This window comes from Lactuca sativa, chromosome 4 (assembly GCF_002870075.4).
Source record: "Lactuca sativa cultivar Salinas chromosome 4, Lsat_Salinas_v11, whole genome shotgun sequence".
In the NCBI taxonomy this organism is placed as follows: Eukaryota; Viridiplantae; Streptophyta; class Magnoliopsida; order Asterales; family Asteraceae; genus Lactuca; species Lactuca sativa.
Genome location: NC_056626.2, coordinates 313,580,538 through 313,598,413, shown reverse-complemented (window position 1 = coordinate 313,598,413; position 17,876 = coordinate 313,580,538). Strand labels below are relative to the sequence as shown.

Here is a 17,876-nt window from a genome sequence, read left to right as displayed (position 1 = left end):
CTGAGGAACAAAAGTGTAGAACTCGTGAAAGTGCAATGGCAGCACCGGAAGGAGTCGGAGTGGACTTGGGAGCCGGTGAGTGAGATGATGGAGCACTACCCCGAGCTATTTCAGGATCGAGCGGCAGACTTCGAGGACGAAGTCTAAAATAAATGGGGGAGATTTGTAGCACCTGGTTCTTGGTATGTATTATGTTATTAAATCTTCATTTATTTTTGCATTTTAGCCTTGGACTCGGCGAGTCAAAGGACTGACTCGCCGAGTAGAAGCGGGATGAGGCACGGGGTTTGAGCTGCGGACTTGGCGAGTCGGTTCCCGGACTCGGCGAGTAGCCACTGTTTGGACAAAAACCCTAATCCAGGGGTTTGCACCCTATTTAAGCGACCTTATGCAGCCTCCTTTCCCCCTTTATGCTCCCAAACACTCCTCATAGCAAACCCTAGCCGTTTTGAGTAGATCTAAGGCTTTTTGAGTGATTCTTATGAGTTTTGACCTCAAGGAAGAAGGAAGAGCATAGAAGGATCAAGAGGGGATTGAAGGATTCGAGTTTGGTTCATCATTTGCAGTCTTTGGAAGGTATAAAGTCTGAACCTTGCTCATTCATTTGTTAGATCCCTCTTTGAGGTGATTTAGGGCTTTTATAAGCCATTTTTGGTGGCCAACCATGTTTGCAAACATGGTTGGGGGGGGGGTTGGGCTTCTGTATCATGTCATTTTATGAGCCACAAGTCAGATCTAGGTTGCTTTTTGCACCAAGGAAGGCCCCATGCAACAAAAGAACCATGTTAGAGCCTTTTAAGCTCTAATGTCCCATGCATGCACGTAAAGTTGGTAACTTTACGTGCTAGATCAAGTTTAGGGGCCTAGATCTATCATTTGGTTAAGTGTTGTACATCAGAAATCGAAGTTCTTAGTAAGGAATGTGATAGACTTGGCGAGTCCATTCCTGGACTCGGCGAGTCCATTCCTGGACTCGGCGAGTCCAAGGATTTTGGTCCCATATCAGTGAGGGTCATAAGGACCAGTTGAGTGTGGAAGGGTTTTAGGAGTCCCAGGGAGTGACCCAACGTTCTGGACTAAGCAAAGTGTTCTGGGAAATTCATGGTACTCGGCGAGTGCATGAACGGACTCGGCGAGTCCAAGACAATCTTCATGGTACTCGGCAAGTTGTTCATACAACTTGGCGAGTCAAGGACAGAACGTGTTCATAGGATGAAGAGCAACTCGACGAGTTGTTCATACAACTCGGCTAGTCAGGGCAGGACATGAGTATCTGTTGATGATGAACTCGACGAGTTGTTCTTCAACTCGGCGAGTCGGATGAGTTTCCTTGTGGCTTTCGAATGGGAGAAGAACTCGTCGAGTTGTCGGCCCAACTCGACGAGTAGAGTTCCGGATGGGGATGAGTAGAGAGTGAGGGACTCGACGAGTTGATGACCCAACTCGGCGAGTCGAGTCAACTGGAAGTTGACTTTGACTTTGACTTGACTTGGTTGAGGGTAAAATGGTCATTTTACCCTAAGTATAGAGATCCGTTTCTAACTGAGTGTTTGTGGGGTTTGTAGCCAGAGGATTTCCGGAGCAGCAGCAGTAGCCGGAGGGTAAAATGGTCATTTTACCCTAAGTATAGTTACCCATCCAAAGTAATGGCAGATTGAGTAAGACACAAAGCCCGAGTACTGAGGCTGAGATAGCTGAAATGAGTCGAATACCTTATGCTTCGGTTGTAGGATCGATCATATATGTTATGCCGTGTACTCGACCTGATCTAGCCTTTGCTTTGAGCATGGTCAGCAGATATCAGGTGAATCCTGGAAAGGCTCACTGGACAGCGGTAAAGAATATTCTCAAGTACCTGCGAAGGACTAAGGATTGGGTCCTTACCCTTGGTGGGAGTGATGACTTGAGAGTTGTAGGGTATAGTGATGCTAGCTTTCAGACTGACATGGATAGTTTCTGCTCTCAGTCGGGCTGGGTCTTTACCCTAAACAGAGGGGCAATTACTTGGAAAAGTTCCAAGCAGGAGACAGTGGCTGATTCCACTTGTGAATCAGAGTATATAGCAGCAAGCGAGGCAGCAAAGGAGGCTATATGGCTAAAGAACTTCATCAGAGACCTTAGGGTTGTACCAGCTATAAAGGAGCCAATGGAGATTTTCTATGATAGCAATAGTGCGGTTGCCTTAGCCAAGGAACCAAGAGATCATGGGAGATCCAGACACATTGACAGAAAATATCACTTCATCAGACATCGAATAAAATAAGGAATCCTCGTGGCAAAGAGGGTATCATCGGATGAGAACCCAATAGATCCCCTCACGCAGGGACTAACTCGGGTTAAGCATCTCCAGGATGCTCGGAGCATAGGGCTGAAGGATGATATTAGTTTTAGTAGTTAGATAATCTTGAAATTTGTAAAATGTAATTGACAATTGATGATAAATAAAAGTTGTTATTTATGAGTAAAGTGTTGCTATCTCTTGTCAGCATTTACTATTATTTCTTTTTGCATGTTTTGACTTCCAGAATAATTATGTTATAGTTTATATCATATTATTCAAACTTTCCACAGTCGGTCATATGTTGGAAGTAGATATGAATCAAGACTGTCATGGGTTGGCTTGTAGAGGTCTAAGATGTTAGACAAAGCGGGGCTACAACACTCATGAGTGCTCATAAGTTCTGAGTATTGGATTAACCCCACGCTCACTTGAATCACTTCATGGAATTTATCTCGAGTGATCGTGAGACGGTAATATCATATAAGTCTTCAAACCTAGAGATATGATTTGTTGCCTATGAGTTGGTTATGCATTGATTGCACGAAAACGCATTGGTTACTCGATGTTATAAACCGTGCTTTTGTGTGTAATTCAACAAGTATTAGAGCAAACATATGAGTCGAAGTTTATCTGTTCCTTCTAGGATTAGAAGCGATATCTGGGCCCCTCGATGATTTTGTTTTGACCTATGTACCAGGCCCGGTCAGAACTAAATTGATGTGTTCAGTTAAGTTCTATGTCAAAGAAATCGGAAATCGGGAAACAAATGCTGGACAATAAGCAAAACCATGTTCCATGTATTTGTCCGGTTGATATCTAGAACAGAGGATTATATGATCACTTATCTAAAATGGAGCTTCATAGTTCAACAAAGTTTAAAGAGCTACGATTATTGATCGGTTCCTAAAGTCATACTTGCAACTATAGTTATTAGACTTATCCAAGTGGGAGACTGTTGGATATAGTGTCTAAGTCCATAACTATATTTGGTATGTACTTGATCCGACCCGGCATGGTCCATTTGGGTTACACGTCACCCGTATAATTTATGGATAATCTTTTGAGAATAGTATAATTTATGATTTATTAATATATTATAAGTTCTAATATATTAATATAAAATCATATTATTTAATTAGTATTGATCTATAATTAATCTAGAATTAATTTAGAGATCAAAAGTATGACTAATTAAATATGGGCTCTTGTATTTATATAGTGTGGGCTAATGCTTATTTGGATTGGTCTAGGCTTGCATGGAAAGTCCATGGATACTCCATGGAGCTTTAACCCATGGATCTCATGGAAATAAAAAGACATGGATATTAGGGTTTACATGGATGTAACCCTAATCCACCACACTATATAAAGGAGGCTTTGGTTCTTGAAATCACACTAGTTGTGGTGAGTAAAGAAAGAGGGCCGATTTCAAGAAGGTGATTACTATTCTCTCAAAGTTCTAAAGTTTGTGGTGATTTGTGATTTCCATTTGAGGCATCCACACTATTGGTGCTAGGCTCTAAAACTCCAAGCAATCAACTACAACTACAAGGTAAGTAATTCTATTAGCTTTATTTGATTCAAGTTCCCCATGCCATGCTAGATAGGATAAGAACCTTGGAAAAATAATTATTTGCAGTCAAACATAGATCCAAGGTTTCTAGGGTTGCATGTACACCATAGGAGTGTTAGAATGCTCAAAACCCATCATTTTCTAGTTAGATGCTTTCAAAATACATATTTTGTTGCAATGAATAATGGTGCAATTAATAGAAAACCTTTTTATTTTTCTGTATTGCAATCTAGACCTCAGTACAAGGTGTGGAGTTTGAGAAGATATCAATTGTTTGTGAATGTGAAGCTAAAACTATTGAATGATGAATTTCTGAATTACAATTTCAAAATGTATGAGGAAGTGATCATGAAGAGTGTGTGTTCTCCTGTGTTGATCTACCACAGATAAATCCATATGACTTGTTCATATTGTATTCAACTCTTTCTGAAGAGAAGACAAAGTATGTGAATCAGATTTTTCACTTAAAGAAGATGATCATATTATACTTTGTGGAGTTGTGTAATATGGATGTGAAGATGGTAGAATTTTTGAAGAAGAAGATTTATGTTGGCTATTGTGATCAACCAAGTGACATTGATGAGATGAGAGATGGACACATTCAACAAGAATCATGGTGTATTTTTTTACAAAGCAATGGTTATCAAATTGATGAAAAATTGTATGATGTACATGCAAGATAAACATTGCTTGAAGACTCTGACACTTAGTGACATTCTTACAAAAGTTTAGCTTCGCAAGATAAATCCCAAAAGTGAGATCAAGTTGGCGTCTGAGATAAAGTGAAGACTTCTTTTACAAATCAACACAGGGGGGTGAGTAATTCATAAATGTATGTTTTGAGTTGTAATGTGACAAGTTTAGTTGTATTATATCATAAGTGTGTAGTTTATTATTACGAAAGCATGTTTTATTTTGTAGTTGGTTTGAATACATAGGTTTCATAGTAGGTGCTTAAATGTTCTATAGTTTTCATTATCTGGGTGTCATGTTTGTAGTCATTGTTTCACTAACCGACTCCCAGGGTTATGAACCTATATTAAAGGGATGTTAGTTACAAAGATAGGATACTTTTTTCCATGGAAAATCATTTTGTAACCTACAATGAACTTTATATTATCTAATTGAAAACAATACCATATTTTCCTTCGTGTGTTCAATTGTTTCATTGTGTTTAACATGAATTATATAGAATGTGACGTGAGATTATCTGTCGTTATCGGTAGATAAAATGTAATATATAGAATGTGACGTGAGATGTAACATAAAGTGTCTACTCCTCCATACTATAGGGGGCTATATTGTAAATATGTTTGTCGTCTTGCAATCATACGATTGCAATTCAATTATGTAACAAGCTCTCTTGAGCCTATAAATAGGACCTTTGCTCGTATGGAATAAACAAAAGTTTTTTGAGTGTCTAAGACTTGAGTTGAATCTCAAAGATCTTCTTCTGTTTAAATAGTTCGTCTATTTCTGAATGGCAGGGTGTCATGCTTGTAGTCATTGTTTCACTAACCGATTCTCAAGGTTGTAAACCTATATTAAAGGAATGTTAGTTACAAAGAAAGGATACTTTTTTCCATGCAAAATCATTTTGTAACCTATAATGAACTTTATATTATCTAATCGAAAACAATATCATATTTTCCTTCATGTGTTCAATCGTTTCATTGTGTTTAACATGAATTATATCTTCTAGAATCTATTTGATCATTCACATTTCAAAAACATGTTAGAGCTATTAGACTTAGGAACCTCTCGAAACTACCTAAATGACATGTATCATGCATCTAGTTGCGTGCAAGTAAATATATCATCTTGATATATGTTTAGCACCCTGTTGAGTGCATGTGAAGGGGAGTATCCCAACAAGTTCTTGTTACTCTTTTTATATTTATTTGAAGGGTTTTGTCCCGGTGGGTTTACCTTGATAAAGTTGTTTTTAGTGAGAAAAAAAATTTAACTCATTATCACTAAGGATTCATGAAATTTGGGGGAGTATACTTCTTTAACCATTGTGTACTCTTGGGTCCGTTTAGTGTATTTTTCCCGCTAGGTTTTCTTTTAACAAAGTTTTAACAAGGCACTTCATCTATGGTTATTTCCTTCACTTAAGACATCTGAATTGTACTTTATCCTTCGACCAAAATTTTTGTCCCAAAAGTTATTGTCGGTCAACGTTCTTAACTAGACGAATGTTTGATGTATTATGTGACGATAGAAGATGAATAAGTACAATAATGATTTATTGTAAATTTAATTACCCAAGGGAGCATGTTGTAACTCATAGTATAGAAATTGGTTTCTTATATTTGGGTCTTTTATAAATAGTCTTTTTAAGTAGAGTTATATACATAACTACTACTGCCATTGGCTTACCCAACATTTTCTCTATATGTAAAGAGTTTTTATATACTTGTAAATAGTAAAAAAAACATATGTAAACACATATGTCATCAACGTTGGAATAAATCATTGTGTTGAATTGTTGAGATGATCTAGCTCCCAATACTATATATATATATATATATATATATATATATATATATATATATATATATATATATATATATATATATATATATATATATATATATATATATATGTCCGGTTACGGTGATGACTTTTTTTTCGGCGATGAGTCGTGAGGACGTATTAAAAAAATTGAAAAAAAAAATTATTCATAAAATCGAACATATTACTATACTGGAGAGAAAAAAAATTGGAAAATTTTTTTAGATCTTTAAAATGGATCATATATAATAAAAAGTTAATCATTGATTATAAAAATAATCAATGCTACAATTTTAATAATAAAAAAAAATTCCAAATTTCTTTTCTCTCAAATATAATATTATGCTTTGATTTTATGATTTTTATTTTTTTTTTCTTGATTTTTTTTTAATTTTTTAAGGTGTTCTCGTCCAAAAAAGAGTCATGTTTACATTAGTCGATTCAACGGAGAATTAAGCAAAGTAATTTGGTCAAAGTTGACTCAACGTTCCCCCATTTTAAGCAACTTGGATCCCTATATCTCGACAATTATCTCTTTATTCTGACCCGCTTCCCATTTATCTATTTTCTTCAGGTCAATTTATAGAACTATAACCCTCATTCACCACCAAACACAGCTCTATACTGATGCCACCATCGTAAGCTCTACTTACACAACTGCCATGAAATGCAAGGGTACTTTCTTATTTTTCTTCTTTCATCTTTTTCACTGACTACCTATTTAGATCTACGATATATTCTCACAAACGAACCTTATATATATATATATATATATATATATATATATATATATATATATATATATATATATATATATATATATATATATATATATATATATATATATATATATATATATATATATATATATATATATATATATATATATTGAAGCTTCTAGTCTTTATTTTGTAAATTCTTGTTCCATCTCTCTTTCACTCTTAGTCTCAGATGATGTATGTATTAACAGTGGGATATATAATTCTCGCGGCCACCATCATCGGTTACCATCTACACCTACACTGCCATCGACCATCACCCTCACATGCATCCTCGCACACTGGAGATCAAATTTGACCATGGATCTCTTCCCTCATGTAGACATCTCATTTTGTTTTGTTTTGTGTTTTGTAAGGTTTTTGATGGTGTCTGATCGTGGAAAAAAGAAGTTGCTCCAAAGAAAGATTATAGGTAGAGTTTTTTTGTTTTCTATTTTAGTGTGGATAAATGTTCGGTTCTTATAAAAAGCAGGAAATTCAAGAGCTTCAGTGTAGTGTCTATGACTTGGTAGAAATATTTTACTTTTTTAATAATGCTCAATATTCAAAATGAAATTTTCGTTCTTAGATTTTCAGCTGCTAAGCTGATTGGTAACAGTTTCTCTAAACTTTCTTATAAGTAGTTATACATCAAGGGTGCACGCCAAGTGTTCGATGAAATGCCTATTGTTGGTAAGGTATTTGTTTTTGTTCGAACAGATTTCCCATGTATTTTTTTTTGTTCAACTTGGAAATTTTTGGGTTCTCGGCTTCAAATATTATCTTAGTGTTTCAAACTATTGGCTTGCAGGTGGATGTAAGAAGCATATTAAAATCAATTATTTCTTTACCTATTTTTCATATATTTAGTTGTTTGATATTCTCATATAAATTATTCGTGAATCACGGACATCCATCATACTCATATCAGCTCGATCAGCAACATCTCTGTTATAAGTAGTTAGAACATTTTTTTTTTGTTTCTGTTTTGTATCGTACTCTCTTTCTTGATTTGGTCAAGCTTGCTCTTGTATGTTTTTAAATGCCTTGAGAGCTTGCTAATGCTCTCCCAATCTTGGTTTATCTTCTTTAATTTCTCTTTCCTATCTATTTTTATATGTACATGATTTCAAAAATATATATATCAAAATTTGATTTACACTCATTTAAATACCCTTTATATTTTATCTCACCATATATATATATATATATATATATATATATATATATATATATATATATATATATATATATATATATATCAGTTTTTGGTCTCATCTTGATTAGATGCATGCATATCTCAAATTCTCCATGTTGTGACACAAAAGAAAGGTGGTAACTATGGTGGTTAAGGTTTGTCTTTCATCATTTTTTTTTTATTTTTGAAGACATTTATATCCTTCTTTCATTTTGCGATTTGAGTTTCTAGAACTATTTTTTTTTTTTTTATCATTCTTGGCGGAATGCAAGTCATGGGGACTCAATGGCGGATCCTTTAGGAGGCCAGGAGGGGCCATGGCCTCCCCTTTTTTTAGCCTACTAACATAAATAATTCATTAATTAACTTATATTTATAGATAATATTACTCTTGGCTTCCTAAGTTTTCTGAAATCATTAACAAACATATCTAAATAAATCAAATAGACAGAATAAAAGATATTGCATCCATAACCCTTAGAACTCATCCCTACAAAGTCGTCACTTCATATAAAATCTCGCCCTCTCCTCTGCTCTTCCATCTCACTCCGCCATAGCGCTGCTCGCCTTTACAGACCACACACAATGATTGCCCGCTTGATGCCTCCCAGTCGCCATCTCTATCTCCCATTTGCTTCTTGTTTTGTATTTGTAGTTCAGAGTTATGAGGATGACAGTAAGGTATTGTCTTTTAGGTTAAGCTTTATTTGCTTTTTAGATTAGATATTCTCTTATTCAATTTTGATTTGGATATTTTATTTAAATATATTTGTGAGTATGTCTTTGTCGATTGTGCTTGATGCACCACCTGCCACGTTGATGCCTTGGTTAATTATTGATGGCCCTTTTTCTATTTTAGAGTTTTTAGTGTTGTCAGTTGAGGTTGAGCTTATGAGTCTAATTTAATTACTCTTTCGACAAGCTAAACTTTTATTAGGCATATAACGTTTTGTTTAATTGTAATGCAGTTGGATGTTTTTATATTTACATTAGTATAATTATTACCTTTAGTTGATTTTGATTACAATTTAAAATAATATAAACAAGATTTATGTATAAGTTTGCCATAGGAGTCGATTTTTAAACAAATAAGTATTAACCTGCAAATATAATTTACTTTTAAGTTCCTACTAGTGTCACATATGTGTAAGATGAGACTTGAACCTTCAACAACAAAGAGGGAGGACAATACTAATAATGTTGGAGTAGAAGCATTTTTGTAACAAATAAATATGTGTGAGAGGCACTATTCTACAAAATATGTTGTTATATTGAATTATTTTATTATACAAGATATTTTTTAGTTAGCCCACAGTTTGAAACTTTTTCTCGCTATGTTTTTGTATCGGCCCCTCTGTTGTTGCTTGTGTTCCGCCCCTACATGGGGTTGTGATGAACCAATTCCTTATATTGAATTGCAATGTGTATGTGTGGGTGTACACCACAATACCATGTATTGCAGTAACAATATCCTTAAACTCCGGTTTGTTTTAATAATGTTTGTTCTTCTAAATTGTCCCTGACATCAACCTTTTTTATAAAACACGATTGCATAGAAAGACGTTTTACTTCAAGGTAGTATCTGTACTGCTCACCCAACTACCGTAGAAAAATAGGAAGATTCCATCACCACTGCCACTTTGGTTCCTTCTTTATATTTGTCTACGTATGCTATAGATTCATGTATATATTTTTGCACTACATCGATTATTTCAAATGTTTTTAATTGATTAAGATGATATGCAAAGTAAAAAGATTTTTTATTGGTGAGAAAAGTTTGGATTTTTTTAATGGGAGCATTTTATCCTTGATCTTTTATCATTATTAGTTGGCAAGTCCAAAACAAATATGTGGTTCTATAAACTTGCCATAACCTTCACTAACGGAGCAAAATCACATTATTCATATAACCCTATACCGTCATTCTCACCGCCTTCAATTATCCACCGCCACCTCTTAAACCCGAAACCGCCAAGATGTAAACACTAAACTTGCAAGCCATACTTGCCATCTCGATCACCACCATCCATTGTCATCATCATTGCCGAAGTACCGAACCATTATTGCTCTTCCTCACTCACATACACTTTATGCAGATCGCATATGAGACTAAGACCGGTCTTAGTGATCATTCCAAGAAAGCAATATGTATGAGAATTAATTGCACCTGAACCGAATTACCCAAAAACCAAATACCTCGACTCTTAATGATAATTGTTTAGCAGTGGTAAACTATTTGTGCAGAAGAATTAATCGTCTCTAAAAAACTAAATTTCAAAAAAACTATTCACATGTGTCACTTAGCGCGGGTAAACGGTTAGTATGTGTGTGTGTGTCTACATATATATATATATATATATATATATATATATATATATATATATATATATATATATATATGTTTATAACCTGTGGCGACCATAGTTATAAAATTAATTAAAATTTCATAATAAAATTTAATAATTATTAATCAATTCTTTTAAATAAGTCATTTTAAATAAATTATTAATTAAGATATATATCAAAATTTTAAAGTTATTATAACTTCAAATTTAAAATATAATTAAAAGTGTAAATTTAAATTTTAAAATGAGTTGTCTAATATATCTACATTATATATAACATAATATTAATAACGAGTTGTATTAGAGTGTGACTTAACCAAAAAAAGATTAAAACTATTCATATATATATATATATATATATATATATATATATATATATATATATATATATATATATATATATATATATATATATGTGCACACAAAAAATATAATAAATTAAAGGTAGAACCTTAGACTTCATAAGGTGACAAATCATGCAATTGAATAAGATTTGCGAATCAGTATGGAAATTACAAAGCCCCGTCCAATCTTTCTCTCTCCTTATCCATGTTTTGTGACTGGGGCAATATTTATCTTACACTATAAACAATTTATATTTACCGTCGTGGCCAAACTTCATTTTATATATATATATATATATATATATATATATATATATATATATATATATATATATATATATATATATATATATATATATATATATATATATATATATATATATAAGTTCAATAGAGAACCATAATTATGGGTTTTCAAGGAACCGAATCTTTTTTTCAATTTCTAGAGCTTATTATTTATCGAAAAATAAATCTAAAAATATCTAAATTCATATATTAACATTGTGAATGTGAAAAATATTTTTCGGATTCACCGTGTGAATCCGGATTCACGTTGTGAATTTTACGTAAAAAAAAAATCGAATTTTGTATCATTGGAAAAATGATAAAAAGTTATGAATTTCTATATTTTTAGTTTTTTAATTGATAAAAAATAAGTTCTAAAAGTTGAAAAAAAGATTGGTTCCTTGGTTAATTATGGTTCTTTATTGAACCTCACCCTATATATATATATATATATATATATATATATATATATATATATATATATATATATATATATATATATATATATATATATATATATATATATATATATATATATATGTTCAGGTTCATTTGAAACTATTCTAATTTTGTGAGACCAAATCTAAAAATAATTTTAAAATACAAAATAAATGGAAAAATATTCTTTTTTTAAATATTATTTCCGGAACTTGAATTAACTAAAAAAAAATTAAAAAAATCCCGTTTTTTTTAGAATAGGTGAAATATTATAATAGAATATTACACTGTACATATTCTAAAAAATAATTTTAAAATGCAAAATAAATGAAAAAATCTAAAAATTCTTTTTTAAAATATTATTTTTGGAACTTGAATTAACTAAAAAAATAAAAAAACAAATCCTGTTTTTTTAAAAATACGTGAAATATTCTAATAGAATATTACACTGTATATATTTTAAAAAATAATTTTAAAATGCAAAATAAATGGAAAAATCCAAAAATTTATTTTTTAAATATTATTTTCAGAACTTGAATTAACTAAAAAATAAAAATAAATAAAAATAATAAAAAAAGTGCGTCTCACGGTCTCACAAAATTAGGTTATCTCACATTAACCTAACCATATATATATATATATATATATATATATATATATATATATATATATATATATATATATATATATATATAGAGAGAGAGAGAGAGAGATTCAAATGTGGATTGACATCTATTGTGCGGACATGTGGACAGTGTTATTATGTGAGAATGACAAAAAAATATGTTGTTTAATAATATAAATATGTTCAATCTTATATAACTATTGTCATTCTCACATATTCTTACTAATTAAATCGTAAATAAGGTTATTATAGACTTTTTGTGCATAGATAAACAAATAATCTTCTAATAATATTAAAGATATATTGGTATTGATAAAAATTAATGACATCTCTTTAATGGTATTGGTTGTATAAAATGTACAAAAATTTTAATTACATGTGTCCGTATATAAATTCATACATCAATTAAGGTTAATAAGGATTTGATTAAAGAAATAGAGATAACAACTCTTATCTGAATATATATTAGTACTAGATTATGACCCGCGTTAAACACGAAGAACACATAAATAAAATACAAATTTATATAGATATTACAGAATAATTATAAATAGAGTTATTGGTATTATTGAAATGTATAGAAATTACACTAAAATCGGTAAATATATATAGCGTTGAAGGACCTCTTTATAAACAATATTTTTTGTTTTGTTAGTTCAATGACCTTGCTCGTCACATACAGCTACCTTAGAACATTTTTTACTTGTGACACGGAAAACAACTATATATAGCTAACTGATGATGTGCCTAAGTCGGCACGGAAGAGTCACGCCTACCCAAGATACCTGGCGCTCCGGCCGAGCCAAGAGGAGCGGGCTCAGCGCCCCTAAAAGTAGGGCGCCCAGGCAAAAGGCTCGCGCCCGCCAGAGGCACTCGCAGTGTCAAGACAAAGGATATGGTCAAGCGACAAGGCAGAGAGTCGGAGCATTACCGCTGGAGCCAATGGCAGTACTCTGACATAAAGAGGCGCACAACCCTCCAATCAACGCCTCTAACCTTGTCCCCTAAAAAGCAATCATGTCCCGTACGGAAAAGCAGGATCGCTAGGTATAAAAGGGCACACTTAGGAGCCCTAAAGGTAAGCCATCTTTTCTATGAGCAAATTCCTTAAGAAACACTAAAAACCCCATTTAACTTGACCGCCAGAGTGTTCTTCCGGGAGCCTCCTCCCGAGAAGCGGCTGACGGTTGTTCTTTCGTGTGGCCTTGCATATACCTTCTAACACCATACCCGAGACCAAACAGAAGGTCAAGGTCAAGGTTGAACCATTTGGCGCCATCCGTTTTGTGTGACAAAGAACGAAGCAAAAACCATTGTTTCAGCAAAATCAATGGCGTCTGATGGTGGCGACAGGGTTGAGGGAATCCAGAACAGCCCTATACGCTCCATAACACTGTTGGACGACGTACCGCCACCCATAACGGCAACCAGTGATCCCACCGATGAAGGAAGCTCTATGCTAACTACAACACCCCCGATAGTCCAACCACCTCTTTTGCTGTCAACAACAAGCATAGAAACCATCATCCAGCTGCCATCCCGACAACCGAGGCCACCTATGGGGATGGTACCACTAGCTACACCCTTGCCGATGCCGTTAACATTCTAGCCAATGGCGACACAACTCTCAGTAAACCAAACGTCACCCTTTTTTTACCCAGATGGTACAACGCCAGCTTCCCCTTTTTTCAGCGACGATGCCAGCAAGTCAATCACCAAACACTCAACCGTCACACCACGTGTCACCACAGAGCCAAATAACGACGAGCACACCCCTGATGCTCCCGCCGCTCGCGCAAACTGTGTTAGCACCACCATTGTTTCTTTACCTATCGACAGGCACATGGGGTGAGCCTATGGTGACCACCCACACAAGTCAACAGCAGCCTGCACCAACGCAATCCCTGGCTCAACCTCAACTCATACACCCGAGATACTCGCTGCAGTTGTCGTTCCAACACCAGGCCTTCTATGGTCCTAACTCAGGATACCAAGCGTTCTACGGTCACCCCGGGGCACAGTCGTATAACACGCCCCACCAGTATATGTTGGGTTTTGAGCATTCTAACACTTCCTAAGTGTACATGCAACCCTAATAAACCTTGGATCTATGTTTGTCTAAGGTACATGCAAAATATTATTTATAACCTATCTAGCATGGCATGGGGTACTTTTAAACATGAAATAACTAGATGAATTACATACCTTTTGTTGATTGTTGATTCCTTGGAGTTTGAGAGCCAAACACCAATAATGTGAATGCCTCAAAAGGAAATCACAAATCACCACAAACTTGGAAAATGTATGAGAGAGTATACTAACACTTAGAAATCGGCCACCACTATTACACACACACTAGGGTGTTTTTCATGCAACATAAGCTTGTTTATATAGTGTGCATGGTTAGGGTGAAACCCTAATAACCCATGTCTTTTCCTCTTCCAAGGATCCATGGGTTAAAGCTCCATGGATCATCCATGGACTTCCATATAAGCTTAGCCGATTCCCTAATGAGTGTTAGCCCACACCATATAAATATAATAGCCCATGATTTAATTAGTCTTCCTTTTAATCACTAAATTAATTCATAATTAATTCAAGATTAAAACTAATTAAATAACATGACTTTATATTAATATATTATAACTTATAATATATTAATAAATCGTAAGTATACAATTCTCATAAAATTTTCCATAAATAGTTTGGGTGAAGTGCAACCCAAATGGACCATGCCGGGTCGGGTTAAGTATATACCAAATAAGTTATGGACTTAGACACTTTATCCAACAGACTCCCACTTAGACACTTTATCCAACAGACTCCCACTTCGACTCATATGCTTGTTCTACTACTTGTTGAATTGTACACAAAGGCACATTTTATAATATCAAGTTACTGATGCGTTTACGTGCAATCAATGCACAACCAACTCATAGGTAACAACTCATATCTCTAGGTTTGAAGACTTATATGATATTATCGTCTCACGATCACTCGAGATAAATTCCATGAAGTGATACAAGTGAGCGTGGGTTAATTCCAATACTCATAACTTATGAGTACTCATGAATGTTGTAGCAACCATTGCTCTGTCTAAACACATTTAGCCATCTACAAACTCGATCCATGTCAGTCTTAATTCATACCTACTTCCAACATATGAACGACTGTGGAGTGTTTAAATATCTTAGTTATTCGGAAAGAATAACCTAGCTATTCTGGAGTCAAAACATGCAAAGTGAAACACAATAATAATCAAATCCAATATGGTCTCAGAACCCCTTTTGAATATAAATAAAACCACCTTTTATTTATCACCATATTGATTACACATTATTCGTTATATAATGTTTCAAATAATCAACTTAATACTTGAATAAAAACAACAGTTGTCCCATGCTCCTAGCATGTACACTTTGTTTTTCTAAACAATAGTTATGCCATACTCCAAGTATGCATAATATGTTTGTCTATGATCTTTACTTTGCGAAATAGATCAATTGAACATGATTCCAATGATGCTCATTTCACAATCCCAAATACTTATTGTAAATGTAAGAATTCCTAATTCCTATCATTTACCAAAAATTTGTTAGCTTTTAAACATTTACGCAATGTTCCTCTTGTAATGATTATGCACAAAGTCACAAAACTTGTCAATAGTCATTACAAAGTATTCCAAAGGAGATCAACTCTATGGAAACGAAGTCTCATATTCAAAGTACATTGCTTTGAACATCCTTCTTGCATTAAGGTTTTCTAATCTTACACAGATTGAATAACTTCCACCTATGGAGACATTTCCATAGTCCCATTTTGACTATCACTTCTGGACAAGAGTTGCCTCTTTTCAGAAAATGTCAATATGGTCCTGCCAAAATTAACACTATGCTTCCAAATGTCCCTGAGCAACCAATCTTTGGTAAACCTCAGATTGACCTCCACAATTGCTTAATCACTTTAGTCATATCCAGTTCCAGACTTTTCCCTTCTAAATGCCCTAAGCATTTGAAAATTTTAGAAAGGATGAATATTCTAGCACATGAAATCGATCCTATATCCGAATCATATGGGACACAATTCATGATGTCTCACATAAAGACATGATACTAGACCAGTCTTTTGCTACAATATTTTTATTTGCCATGTTTTCAAAATTTAACTATGAAGAGGGATGACGTAATCATAATCGAATTTTGATAATGCAATATATATAGAATTTCTTTAAGTTGAACCATTCCAACATAATATATATATATATATATATATATATATATATATATATATATCCTTGACTAAAGATGATTAAAATCTCAATCTAAGCTTTTAGAATTGTATTGAAGTATAATTTCCTCTCCCTTAATTATAGAAAAAACAACTTTTCCAACCCCTGCAACTTCACGAATTGAAACTTTTGTTTTTCTATAATTAACATTGCTAGCTTTCAATAACAATAATCATAATTTTCATGCTCCCACTAACATGATGATTATTAGCATAACACTTATGCTCCCACTAGATTTGACATGTATTCAAAAATCGGTTGGACTTCTAAAATTTAGATTCATACACCCTTCCGTAGATAGCTCACATGTGTCTCTAAACAATTTTAGGAACTATGAAAAGGGATGCCGTAATCATAGTCTCAATTGTTTAGACCTTTGCCATTTCTCACAAGTCCATGTTAGTGTGCCGGTTAACCACACACGCTTCACTAACGACTTTTGAAAATGAAAATAACATAATTGCTATCTACTTAAAATCTACTTAGTGAAAGCATTTCCTCACCATCATTCTCATGAATCGGAGAGAAACCTTATGACACTTAGATTTTATGGTGTATGAGTTCGTATACATGTGAATTTGTCAAAACCATAATCACAAGACAAGGTCAGTGACAAATTCACCCTTACATGGATTGAACTTGTTAAATCTTTATTTCTTGTCACCTGGTAGCACAAGGCCCACCAATGCTTCCAAGCTGTTATGCACACAGTTTAGAACTAACAGAACTCACATGCATAGTCAACTTAATAGGAACAGACAGAGAAACAAGAATTATGTCAACTTAATAGGTTGCAAACCTTGAGTCGTGTACTAGTGATAAAACTCAGGTTTCACTTTTGATTAAATCTTGAAATCCTTTCAGGATCTTTAAGACTCCCACTTTCCTCTTGACATATAAGTTTCCCTAGTCTAGGACCATTCCTTGACAAAACAAATATTCAAGGGATGGTGCGGATTCTTATCAAGATAAACACTTCACACAATTGGTCTAAGTTGGTCTTTGTCTTATCCAAGACATCACAACTTACCAATTTCAAATGTACAGGAGTAGAAAACATTTTACACTACATTTGATAAGTGTTTTAAACCTTACTTTATGTCACTCAATGTTACAATCTTGGAGTATGACTCTAAGCGTTGTTTTGGAACGAAGTATGATTCATCTTCTTGATTTTAACCATTCCAATAATTCATGACCCCTCTTCTTAGTCATAACAATGCA

At 33.8% G+C, this 17,876-nt stretch overlaps 1 long non-coding RNA gene across 1 annotated transcript; it reads left to right on the top strand.

The window, feature by feature from the left end:
• Window positions 1-6,769: 6,769 nt before the first annotated feature.
• Window positions 6,770-8,294, top strand: LOC122197795 (uncharacterized). The gene is made up of 2 exons (XR_008232249.1): window positions 6,770-7,046; window positions 7,342-8,294. It is a non-coding gene; the product is annotated as an uncharacterized LOC122197795 (long non-coding RNA).
• The last annotated feature ends 9,582 nt before the right edge of the window (window positions 8,295-17,876 follow it).